A 13,507-nucleotide genomic window follows, 5' to 3' on the forward strand; every position below is an offset into this window, starting at 1 on the left:
CTATCGCATGGCCCCGTAGGCGACTAAGTCTCTCGCTGCATAGCGAAGATGTTTTGCTAACGCTTCCGGAGTTTTCGAAAATAATGTTTGCCTTTGCCCCATCGGATGCTCACATGCTGCGACGGCATGGAGCACGATGCATGGCACACGGCACGGCGCACAAACGTGGGGTAAGTGTGACGAAAAAAAGAACTGCGCGTAAAATGGGACAATTAAGAGCGGACAGAACCCCGCCTTGTGATGTACGCTCTTGATCGCCCCGTTTTGTCCTTGTTGTTTGGGCATAAAGCCGTAAAGCAAGCTTAAATACAGACGAAATTGCAATATGCTGTGTATTATTTATTTATTTTAATTAGTGCAGTTTTTTTTTTAATCGCCTTGAAAACGATATTCGATCTGATCAACTGGGTTATCTGAATATGCAGACATTACTTGCATAGCAAATCGCAATGTCGAAGTAGTTGTTATTGAACAGATTCACTGACATTCACTTCATGTTACGGGTAGAAATTGTAAACATGAGCAGTGATGGATTAAGTAATTTTGCGGCCAGAGGCTAAATTTGCTTCGAGGCCCCAGTGATTACGACGACGACGATGACGATGATCGATTAAGATGCAAGATATTTAGACTGTTACAGGTTTCGTCTGCTGTTTTCCATTTCATTCTCAGATAGAAAGTTATATTCCTATGAACGTACATAAGAGGACATCTTGCATCTTGATATAACGTTTGCAACATTTCTGCTAGGAGAAAACGTTGTTCTTTTCTTCTGTTGGGTTGTAATCTAATGCTTATTCTCTAACGGGCACGTCACTATCATTTAACCGTGAAGTTCATCACATACCCACGAACTACTCCATTGCCATCACTCAGGAAAAAAGAGAACCGCGTATTGTAAACAAAACAAAAATACATTTTAGTTATGCATGGACACGTTAAATTGCTCTGTAAGTGTGGCATACAATCCAGGCGAATACCAGAAAGCGCACGCACTGGCATGTGAACCCCTTTGCGTATGAGAGAAGGCAAGAAAGGAAGGCCGCTCGCAGTCACTGGTCGAGAAAAGGAAAAGTGCCTCTGTGCAGGAAAGGCCAGGTCACTTCGTCACACCACAGATTGTCGGCAGATTATTGGCTTTTGGCCTTCGTCCTGCAGTGGACATAAAACAGGTTAATGACGATGATGATTTCGGCTATACTAATAAACCCTTTTAAAGAATTCTTGTGGTACAACGCTCCCTGGACGAAGCTTTAGAATTTATTTTGTATAACCAAATTTCCGACGGGCCCAGATGAGGGACTTTTTAAATTCTTGAGGGACCCGTCGAGGAAACATTTTCCATGGGGCCCCCTGGCTGTCGGGGGGGGGGGGGGGGGGGGGGGGCTTCAGCGCCCCTCAGCACTTAGGTTAATCCAGCCCTGGAAATGGGCAACTGTAAAGTAATGCCTTAGCGGAAATCCAAAGACGAGCACCGCTTTTAACATCTGCGTCTCAAAGATTTGGTACGAAATACATTGGCGCTTCTGTTGATTGTTTCACAAGAGCCTCCCTACTATATACAGTTAGGAACGACAACCGCAACGCCCATGTATATTTGAGCACAATTTGGGGACGGATAATTCGAAAGTGATCCTAATATCAGGATTTCTGCTAGGCAGATATGGCTTCACTGTGTTTCGGTTTTAACTTCGCAAATCGAACAAGAGAAATTAAAAGAAGGAAAAAGAAAGAAAAATTCATTAGCCCATTTTCTCAATTAGCTACATAGCCATTTTGATTTGTCTTGAAAGTGACACCGGCTTTTTCATGCAATCCACCTTAACGAAGAAGGGTAAAAAGGAAGGACACCGACCACTGAGTGAATATAAGAAAAGACGTTTCGGCTCCCCTGACTGGAGCCTTGTTCACAATGAAATCAAGGACGCGCTTGATTTCATTGTGACAAACCTCGACTACTCTAATCCACCTTAACATACCGAATTGCGTTCTTTCAAAGAACAAAAGCGATTCTCAACGAGTGACTGCACGTGTCCATGTTCGTATGTTATCGCTGATATTTCCATTTTCCTTTATCGGGCGATATTTTCATTTCTCTGCGAGCTTTGCCGCCTGTGCATTTCGTTTATTCCTTTAGCTTTAACTTGTTTTTTTTTCAATATCGCCTAAGCTAGGTGATCTTGAAAAATGACACCCATTCCACTCTGTGAAGATGGAATGGCAGCGAAAGCATTTTGCTTTTCCTTTGAGAGCTTTGAATGTGGTCAGCTTTCATTGATTGAATGACGGTCGCCGTGCGCCGGTGAAGATGTCGCGGTGAAGATGTCAAGTGGTAGTGACGTATAAAGAACACAGTAGGAATACTGTGAAAGACGAAACTAACTTTTATTGGGCGAACCTGTGCCCACAAAAACAGGCTACACTTAAAGAACGGCGACAGCGGCGAACACAGTCGGCGATCGTCAGAATCTGATCAACGGGTCAAGCGCGTCGGCTTTCATACATCAGTCGTCAAATGTTCCAGAGTAATCGCTGGGACCCGCGTGTCTTCCACAAAGATCTACATTATTCGCGTCGCGCATACCTGCAATCAGATTACGCAAGGTTCGGTCACAGACAGCGGATGGAACCATCGATAACATTCCAGAAACTTCCTATACATGCAGGCGCGTCCTGCGCTGTGCGATAACATTTGTTAGGCGGTGAAACGTGGCCGCCCGATAAAGATAAACAAGTACACGCGTTAGTATGTTATCGCGCGATATTTCCATTTTACTTTATCGTGAGATATTTTCATTTCTCTACGAGCGGTACCGCCTGTGCGTTTCGTCTATTCTTTTAGCTCTAACTTTTTTTTTTTCAAGATCACCCAAGCTAGGTGATATTGAAAAATGACAATCATTCCACTCTGTGAAGATGGAACGGCAGCGAAAGCATTTTGCTTTTCCTTTGGAAGCTTTGACTTCCGTCAGCTTTCATTGATTGAATGACTGTCGCCGTGCGACGCGGTGAAGAAGCGCGAAGACATCCTGACGGCCGAGGAGTTCTACACCATGATGCGCATGACGAAAGTCGAGCAACACGAGAACGGTCGCCAGGAAGGTCTGGGAACGTACGGGACAGTGCCTGTAGCGCATGGTCCCCATTAGTCATGCCTCGTACATTTCCGATCCTCGTCAGATCGTTCTCGAACCACAGACGGTCGCGCACTCTGCGACTAAATCCGAAATGTTTATCCAGAAAGTTTCGTCAGAACTTGGCATCCACATCTTTGAAGTCGTTCACCCGGTGAATCCGGTACCTCTGCCGCCGTATTGCGTTGCCAGTCTGGCGTCGTTGCTCGTTCGGAGGTGCCCGGGCTCGCGATTGTCGTTTTCGTTCAGCATCGCGGGAACGTTCTTCGTCGGTGTTCGTTTCGCGCCGCCGCCGTTGGCATCTCGTTGCTGTTCCCTCTGGCGCTCCTCGTGCGCATGTTGTTCTTAATTTCTTTTTTCAAAAGCATCTGTTCTTACCCGTGTGTCTGGGACCTCTTTGTGTCCCACGTATGGCAAGAATAGTTCAAGGCCGCGTTACGGGTTCCCGAGCCCACAGGGGTATGTGCCATTCAGCTTGGACCCTTTCTGCTCTGTCACCAGCATTTTTTCCGTTGACGGACGCCGAAAAAACTACGGAAGGTTAGTCCATATAGAGCTTTTGCTGTAAAAAAGAAAGCAGTTAAAGCTAAAAGAAGAAACGAAACGCACAGGCGGTACTGCTCGTAGAGAAATGAAAATATCGCACGATGTCAGGATTGGGGGCTCAATCCCATCGCTCGTAATCCGTTGTCAAGATTGGAGTCCGGCATGAATTCGAAGGTAGCTGAGGACGTTGATGAAGGGAAGGACTGCTTCTCATCGAGAACGAGGAATAAGGGTTTATCTACAGTATTTACATGCAGTTCATCAGTTCTAGCATGACTGCGAGAGAAAGTACGTCAGTCTAACGCGACTGCTTGAGAGAATGTCGTCATTTTCGGCCAATGGTAGGCGCCCGTGTGATTTTGTCACACCCGGCGCACAGGGTCGCTCCTTGGGCCCCAATTGTCCGAGCGCTTACTTCTCTCTGCGGTATTGCCGTCCCGGCTTGCAACTACCGTCACAAGGGCGGATGGGGGGGATTGCTGCCAGGGCTTCACGGTGCATTACAGCCGTCTTGCCTCTGGACCCACGTTACCTGGAACAGTGCCAGGCTCCCGCTACACTTTCGGGAAGAGTCAAGCAGCGAATAGCTCCACCTGCGGCGCACCAGGTGGGGGACGCCACTCGTTTGCACGTGCCGCGCTTCGGGAACGGGGTAGATGTGCTTCTGCGCTCCTTAATTAGCTGTGGCGCGATTCGATGTGTTCTGCTGAACTCGAAGGAGGCTCAGAAAAAGGTCCCGTATCTAACAACGATAAAGGAAAATGGAAATATCGCGCAATAACTACGAACATGGGCACGTGTAGCCACTCGCTGAGAATCGATGTTGTAAATGACTTGAATGAGCCAGATATCTACTAGTAACCGCGGTCCTCACGTTTTGCTCTTTGAAAGGGCTGTCAGTGAAGTCCAGGATAGAGGTTGTCTTATTTCGCTCCGGCGGCCATCCCCTAGTTGGAATGCCCGCACTGAAGGAATGCGGTAGTTGATCCATAGGGAGTTCTTCGGTTACCCGGCGCCGAATATCACCAGGGCCCGAGCACTCCCACATGAAATGCTCTATGTTGGCCTGTTCTACAAGACCGGACGTACACTAGGGGCATGTATCACCGGGTTTTTGCATGACTGTGTTTGTCTTGGGTTTTGTCTGCGACATTTGTCGTGCTTTGCCGATGTTGGCTGGCACAGAGATGGATCTTCGTCTTCCTGCCGATGGCTCTCTGCCATCGTCTGTTTCTGTTGGCGATCGCACGCACTGATGAGGCCTGGTAGGGTACATCTGCTTGCTGCTTTCGATGACTATCTCCGTGGGTGCTGGATAACTGTAGTAAAATCCCAAAGACGAGAAGAAATAGACTCTTGCTAACGCGGCTGTAGCTTAGGCCTCGTGTCCCCGCTTCGATTCAAGCAAGCGCCATGTTTGCCATGAAGACGCCCGACGTCGTCCGCCTCGGACCAGCTAATGAGAGACGAGCAGGCGGGCGGATGGCAAAGTTGCAAACGGTCGTCCGTATGTGGTCCAGACTAGAGATGCAAGCGGTGAAAAAAACATTGAAAATTTCGGGGGTGAAGTAGGGTCTTTTTTCGTTTTTATTTTTTCAACCAGGATAAAATTTGAGAAAAGGAACAAACAATGCGACTTCTCTTTACTTATCTATAGTTTGGTCAAAAAGAGTTTGGGAGTCTACGAAGCACCTGGATCCATCCACGCGGTGGCAAGGACTGCTTCAACAAACCCTTGAGCCTCCTCGCCTGTCGCGTCCTGCAGATTCCTCCTTCTTCTGCGGCCTGTGAAGGAAGTTGGTCCGAGTTGGAAAGTGTGCGCACCAAGCTACGCAACAGGCTCGCAGGGGATCGCGAGCAAGAACGTTGTGTACGTGCACTCGAACCTGAATATCCGAAAGGCTTCGTCCGCTGCACAGCGAAGCGTTGACGCATCAAGCGGAAATGAATAGGACACAGATTGACACAAACGTCGGTCTTGACGCTTAGATGAGGAATCAATGCCTTGACGTCGAATCGTGCGTAGATTTCGAACCCTGAAGCTCTGCTGGGACTTCTGTGATGCAATGACGTAACAGTTATATTCTTTTCAGTGTTAGAGAAATAAATATGTCGGGTTTTTTCATAGTTCTGTGAACAATAATTTTGCTTTTCAAATGTTCCGCGTTCTTTCTCAACAAAAAAAAAAACATGACAGAAACCAGTTCTTTTCACGCTTCTCAAAATTTCATGAAATTTTACATCTCTAGTCCGAACGACCGGACAGCCACCTACGCGCGGGTGAACGAGGGCGCTACGGACGGGCGGATTCACCATGTTTCGGCCACCCGTTGCGCAGTGAGCACGGCGTAAGGGATGTTGAACGTGAGTTCACCGTGAGCGAAACGTGCGTCGTAGCGAGGCGCACGCCGCGTGCTTTTTACCAACCACTCTAATGCCACCAACCATAGCGCGCCGCGCTGGGTTTCTACTACGGTGTACTAGACAATGGGGGGAACGGCTCGGTGAATCGGTGAATGCTATGAGCGTCCCCTTTGGAACGGGGTGATGGGTTGCGCCACCAAGCTCTTACTGTATTGTCTAATGTCCTACCTATGTTAAGATAGAAAACAGAAAAGGAAAAATAAAACACGATGGGAATTTCCATAACCAAAGATTCTGAACCCCTATTGTGAACTTTGTTTTTGTACGCATCCGTTTTTTGTCGTTTTCTTATTTTTCTTCCACCAATCTTTCAATCACCTCTTACTAATCTCTATCGCGGACATGTTTACTTTCTCCCTGCTCTGGCTGAACCCAAGGGCTTCAAGGAGGCCAGACGTGCCTAATGGACCGCTGCGCAGATATCTTCACATTCTAATAAAACATGCTCCATAGTTTCCCTAGCTTTGTAGCAGCAAGCACGTTTCTTCTTCCTTGTTGTATCTCGCTTTAGGCATCCTGATCTCGCTTCGAAAAGTAAAGAGCTTTGCTTTGAGTTATCGTAAATTGTTTCTTTCCTGATTTCGTTGTTTCCTCTTAAGTAGTTACTCATAGCAGGTTTCTTTTCCATTGCGACCACCCACGAGATTGTTTCAGCCTCTCTGACTGCGCTTGACGTGCTTTGCTGTCGCGATACTCACTATACCAATAGCGTACTTGCTGGTAAGCTTCCCAGTTCTTTTCCTCCACTGTGGATCAATGTTTCTCCTGTACGAATACTTTAACACTCTTCCAGCCCATTTACTTTCTTCCATATCCTCATTCGTTCTTCATAATCCATTTTACAGTGAGCTTCCCTCACTTCAAAACTTCTCCAGCCCCTCTCACCCTGCACAGCTTCATTTGTGGTCTTCCCGTGAGTGCCCAATGTGAGGCGCCCACTGACCTTTGGTTGCCATCGAGTCCTGATTGTACCCCTGATTTCAAGCAAACAAACGCATTTCCAAAAGTAAGTCCTGGAACCATTACACCTCTCCATGTAACCCGGAGCACCTCGTACCTTTTGTATCCCCATAGCGCTCTGCGTTTCATCATGGCCGCATTTCTCTTCCGCCTTACTGTTATTGTTCTTGTCCTGTGTTCCCATATATCTATTGCCTTCGTTTGTTCATATACCAAGGTATTTATATTCCTTCACGCAAGGTATTTCCTGGCCCTGTACTGACACACTGTTCACTGTTTTCACTGAATACAACAACACCAGTTTTTGTAACGCTAAATTTCAAACCTAGATTCTCGCCTTCCTCGCCAGGGATATTAGCCATACGTTGCATAATATTTTCCTTGTTAGCTAGCAACACAATGTCGTCCGCATAAAACAAAACTGGAAACTGCTGCTCTATTAGTGTGCCTGCCTGTTTGTGTGAGAGATTAGACCAGATATTACTTCCATCTAGCGCCCTCTCCATCCTCACCATGTGCATCATAAACAGCAGGGGGGATAGAGGGCACCCCTGCAGCAGTCCCTTGTTGATATCAACTTTCTCCTCGCTCCTCATCCTTTCCCATTCAACGCAAACGGTACTTTCTAGGTAAACCTCCCTCAACAGCTGTATACAATCGTCGCCCAAGCCCTTCTCCTTCCAGAATATCCCACAAAATGCTGCGGTCTACGTTGTCATACACTCCTGTAATGTCTAAAAATGCCCCATATCAGGGTCTCCTTTCTACTCCGGATATTTCAATACACTGAGTAAGGACAAATAAGTGATCATCCAGACGCCTACCTATTCTGAAGCCATTCTGAAGTTCTCCCAAAATGCCATTATTATCTGCCCGTGCTTGCAGCTTTAATTGCCTGCATTGCTAACCTGTATATTACAGATGTAATAAGGACAAATAAGTTATCATCCAGACGTTTACATATATTCTGGAGCCATTCTGAAGTTCTCCCAAAATGCCATTATTCTCTGTCCAAGCTTGCAGCCTTAATTTAATTGCCTGCACTGCTAACCTGTATATTACCGATGTAATGGCCAACGGTCTATATCAGTGAAGTCTTTCTCCCCCTTACCTCTATAAATTAAATTCGTTCTACTTTGTCGCCACCTGTCTGGTATTCGTCTATCTTTTAAAGTTTTGCTACTGTTTTCAACAGAGCTTCCTTACTTTTTGTTCCTAGTTTATTAATCAGCCTAACGGGAACCTCGTCTAGCCCTGTGGCTGTGCGCTTATCTCTTCGGCTTCCTTCCAGTTGAAATTTGTCAGCACCAGCTCCTTATCCATCTGGTTCTCTTTCATGCCCTCTTTTTCCTCAAATACAACCTTGTTGTCGCCTTGGAAATATTCGGCTGTTATTCTCCGGATGTAATTTAATGCCGTGTTCCCTTCCAGTCTGTTTTCATCTTTATCTAGGATATGTTGTTGTATTGCGCCAGACTTCCTGCCATATAAGTTCATGTGGTTACAAAATATTCTAGGTGCAGCCTTCTTTTTCTCATGTATTTCTGACAACCAACGTTCACTTTCACCTTTTATCTTGGGTTGAACCAGTATTTGAACCATATATTGTTTCTCCCGGTATATTTCCCATTTACCGGCTACTTCATCCTGCCGCAACTGCGCTTTTTTTGCCTGCCTGTGCTCTAGGGATGCTTTCTGTCGTTCGGCGATCGCTTCCTGTATCTCCCTGTTCCACCAGATTTTCAGGTTCTTTTTTTCCTTTCCGACGAGCTATGTTGCTTCTCTTTCCATATTTCTGTCGTTATTACACTTAGAAGCTCACTATATTCCCACTCTTTGCTTGGCCATTTGCCAAGTTCTTCCTCGACTCGTGTCACTATATTTATTTGTTCAGTGTTCAAATTTGCACTGGGTATTCTTCGCTCCTTGCTCGCTTTCCCAACTACATATCCCATTTTCATAATGATTCGATCGTTTATGATCACTCCTATGCTGCTATACGCTTCCTCGTCAATGACCATTTCTCTCAGCTTATCAAGAATTCCTTCTGTCGTCAGACAGTAATCAATGGTCGATCGCCGGTTTCCCACTTCCCACGTGGTCTGCCCGTCACATTTAGGCCCTGTATTCAAGATAACGAAATTATGTTGCTCAGTTGTTGTCGGTATAGCCATCTAGATCCTGTATGTGGGCATTCATTTCACCTCTTAGGATAATTTCGGCATCATACCCAAAACCCTTAATATCAGGAATTAGGCATTCCACTAACTCTTCATCCTTCTCTGTGCAATTATTTCCAGATTACAAATACCTTACGCCTAGCCAAGTTTTTTTTTTCCACTCATTGTACAGGATAACCGAAGATTCTCTTGACATCTTGAATTTACTCTTCCATTTGACTCTCTGATGGATGAGCACACCGACTCCCCCTCCCTTTCATTGCGATTTAGTTCCGTTGCCACCCTTCCCAAACATAATTATCCATAACTGGCGGCCTTTCCGAGTCTCTAAGGTGCGTTTCTGTAACCGCATATACTCCTATTTGTTCTCTATTTAACTGCTCCTCAAACTCTACCAACTTTTCTTTCCTTCTGCCGCCCTGTGCGTTTATGTAGCTTATTGCATGGCGAGCTCTCTTGTTTTCCTCCTTTTTCTGTTTCGGCGCTCTTCTGCTGAGGCACCGCTTGTGGAAAAATTATGCGAGGGCGGTGCGAGCGAATTGGATTTAGAGTCACTGGAAACAATCTTGATTTTTTTTTTTCCAGTGACTCTAACTGGATTGGGGCGGAGACGCGCTTCGCGGCATATTCAACGTATAATTGCGCTGCGGGCGCTGGGACCTATTGCGCGCGTAGCCTCATGTAATGGTGCTTTATTTCAATAGCAAATTTATATTGACATCTCTTTTGCTACGTATACATATTTCAGGCGTGGGTTACACAATATGACGTCTTCAATTTTAATGTCGTTGTCAAGTGCGTCGTCTGATAGCGAGCGCGCGTTCATTGAGCGCGGACGCTGGCGTTCGCCGTTTTTCTCGCAGAAAGTCTGTGCAGCAAAATTTTGTTTCTGGTTTTACTTGCCTTGATGCGTCCACGACTCTTGTCGGCCGGTAACACTTGTAGTTTTATCCAGGTGAACTGCTGTTTTTACCATTTTTTTTCTAAAAGTAACACGTAACTTTTGCCACAGAAGTCGCCTAACTGCAACATTGCGCTACATAATTTTTTTTTTTTTTTTTTGTGGAGATCGTGTCATTTTACGCGCGCTTCTTGTTGGTGTATTATTTATCAGAGGAAATGATAAAAGAAAACAGCATTATAGTGAAATAAACTAGGTTTATTAACTGTGTGGCGCGAAAATATGCACAGACCAATTGCACTTCTATACAAAGTATGCACGTACGTCATTCAATGATACTCCGCGACTTCCGGTTTACGGCAGCGCCATCTTGAGGAACCTATAGGCCTATGCGCGCGCCTGTTGATAAGGTCACCGTTTATAATAAACGGTGGATAAGGTACCCCAAGATGGCGGAAGGTAGCGGAAGCAGCGGATGTGACGTCATGTGCATACTATGTATAGGTAAATGTAAGGGTACATAGACATATATATTAACGACATATATACGTAAGAGAAAGATTATCAAATATTCTGAATGCACTGATTGAAAAAGTGAAAACTCCCGAGCGGAATAAAGCATGTTTCGTTTAAAAGCTGCGCTAGCCCCTTGAACCAATCAACTTGCCGAGAAAAGGAATCAAGGCAATTATTGGACGTTAATATGAACAGTGTTAGGGACAAGATATTTCGCACCCCACATTGAACCACTGCTACTGGTGCCGATTGCGCTTTACCCAGTGTGCATTGTAGTCACTCCAATAGTGTTATGCAAATTTACCTAGGCGTTTCTCTGAAAATTGGCTTCATCTCTGTACATGATGTTGCTGAAAAAGTCAGGTGACTCATTGGCTTTTGTGAGGACCCAATTCGAGAAACCTAGACGATTCTACAGGTCCCTATCTTCCAAGAATTGGTGCTGGTTAAGGTGGTACGGGTGAACAACCATTGTTTAGAATCCTCCAAACTGATGACTTGGAAATTGGTACCTGGATGGCCACGTCCCGCATGCTAGCATGAGGGTTTGAGGCAATAAATGCTATAACATCCGTGCGTAGGCTAGGACTCAAAGATGGAGGGAGTCCTATACCGCTGTTTCTTGAAGCTGCCTGTTTGTCTCAAGTTTTCATCATTTCTGGTGATAGTCAATGCGTTTGGTATGCCGCCACACTTACCATGACTAATACATAGTTGTGGCCTTCCTCTTGTTGTCATTTGCAGCTCCCAAGTCAAGGATCATTTTTACGTTCTGCTCATTAGAGAAAAACATGATGACTGGGACGAAACAAAACGCACCTATAAACATTTGCACTGACGTTGTCAATTCACTTTTGTGATAATAGATATTGTGGAAAAAAAAGTACAATCCATGCACTTTATCTAACGTTGTTTCCAACTAACACCAAACGCAACATGTTACTTCGGCCAAGACGCGCCAGATAAGGCAGTAGCTCAATCACGATGTTTTACAGCGAAGCTGTATATGGCTAGCCGATTCGTCCCTCCGTCTGTCACCTGCATGCCGAAAACTCCTCCGGCGCAACCCCATGCGAACTCACAAAAAGGGAACAAAGCAAAAAAGAGGCACGCGGTTGGCTGCGCCACTCGTGACGTCGTTGCTCTCTGTCACAGCCGAGCGGGCGCGCAGCAGTTTCTTTCCGGCTCCAAAATGGGTAGGCAACGCGTCATGCATACTCTTGAGGAGCAGGCAGCTCTTGATCAGCAATGCAGCGCGCAGAACTGGGAATGAGCTCATCTACGCAGTGCCAATGCTGCAGCCCGGGCACAAGAACAGACTCGTGCAGCTGATCGCAAGCAGCAACTGCGTACCGAGGATCCTGTAGCCTACCAAGCCATTGTTTATTAACCATCGGGATTAACCCAGTGATAAACACCGGGGCCGCACGTTTCAGCTTTGCTGGTTAACCATCTGTACGGAATGCCTGGGCGGTGATTCCTTCTTTTTTCCTTCATTTCGTTCTGGCTAACTCAGAAGGAGCCTGTTCAACGACGCTGCTTTATGATGTGGGTGGAAGCGTAATTATGTGGTATTCGCCATATTTCACAGGGTTTATCAGTTAGAAAATTTGTATGCAATTAGTATGTCGCTGAAAATACTGCAGTTCAATGTCCCTTGGCTGTGCCTACAAATGCTTCATTGATAATTATGATAGTGTTTCAAGTTAGATAATTAATTACAACTGGCTAATTAAATCTCCGCAACAAAAAGATTCCTGGCAGCTACTCCACTGTGCTGGAAACAATATGCACTCGGTTTTCTTTGAGTAACGCATTGCTTTTTTTTAAAATCTTGGTGCACAATAGTTAATCGGGACACGCTGTATGTATTTATTACCTCTGTATGCAAGTGACGATGTTTCCATCCCTTATAAATGTAAATTATTAGAAGTGTTTTTTTAATGAGTCGTTAGCTTTGCTTACTGGAAAGAGAACTGATACGAGACATATCATTCACGTGCATTTCACACCCCTTTGATAAAATACTCTGCCGAAGGGGTCACTAAAGCCTACAGGTTTTTTTTTTTTTCAGAGTCAAAAAAGCAAGCAATGCATTTTGAAGTGAGGTGAACATACAGCAACATATTCATTCTGTAGGCATAAGCTATCCATATTTAAAATAATTGCTAATTGGCTACCTCCTTCGCATTAAAAATATAATAAACTTTTTTCTGCATATATATTTAAATATATTGTATATGTGCATTGTGATTACAGCGGAAATTTAAAACAATGTTGAAGTGAGAAAATACGGATGAGGCAGCCGCCGCTGATACTAGTAACGCGCCTGTTCTACTGTCAAGATTTGCAGAAATAAAGCAAAGTGTGAATTAAAATCTGTGAACGCCCATGCCAACAATGGTGCAGTTTTAAGTCAAAAGGTCGAGGCAAGTCAAAAGAAACCTTAAATGATATCGGTGACAAAACTCTGGCAACGTCACGTTAGGTGTGTGGGGAGGGCAAGGGGTAGGCTTCGGCATCGCAATTCCCCCCCCCCCCCCCCCCGCCATGCGGGAATCTCCCCAGAGGGCTCGGGCCCCTGACGCCCTCCCATAGTCGGCGCCTATGGAAACATGAATGGAATGTTGCACTGCATTTCTTTTTCTGTAATACTTTCCTTAAATTTGAGTACAGGGTGCCAGATGGGCCACATGTTTTATTTGTTTGAAGCGGCAAGCAGGAAGTTTACATGTTTTTCCGTCTGCGTTTCGAAAGACCTACTTATGGAAAACTATATGCAGAAAAAATACTCACGAGAGATACAGGCTGCTTGAAGAACAAGAAAAATTTTTTCTCCAAAGGGA

The sequence above is a fragment of the Dermacentor variabilis genome, chromosome 5 (assembly GCF_050947875.1).
Source record: "Dermacentor variabilis isolate Ectoservices chromosome 5, ASM5094787v1, whole genome shotgun sequence".
In the NCBI taxonomy this organism is placed as follows: domain Eukaryota; kingdom Metazoa; phylum Arthropoda; class Arachnida; order Ixodida; family Ixodidae; genus Dermacentor; species Dermacentor variabilis.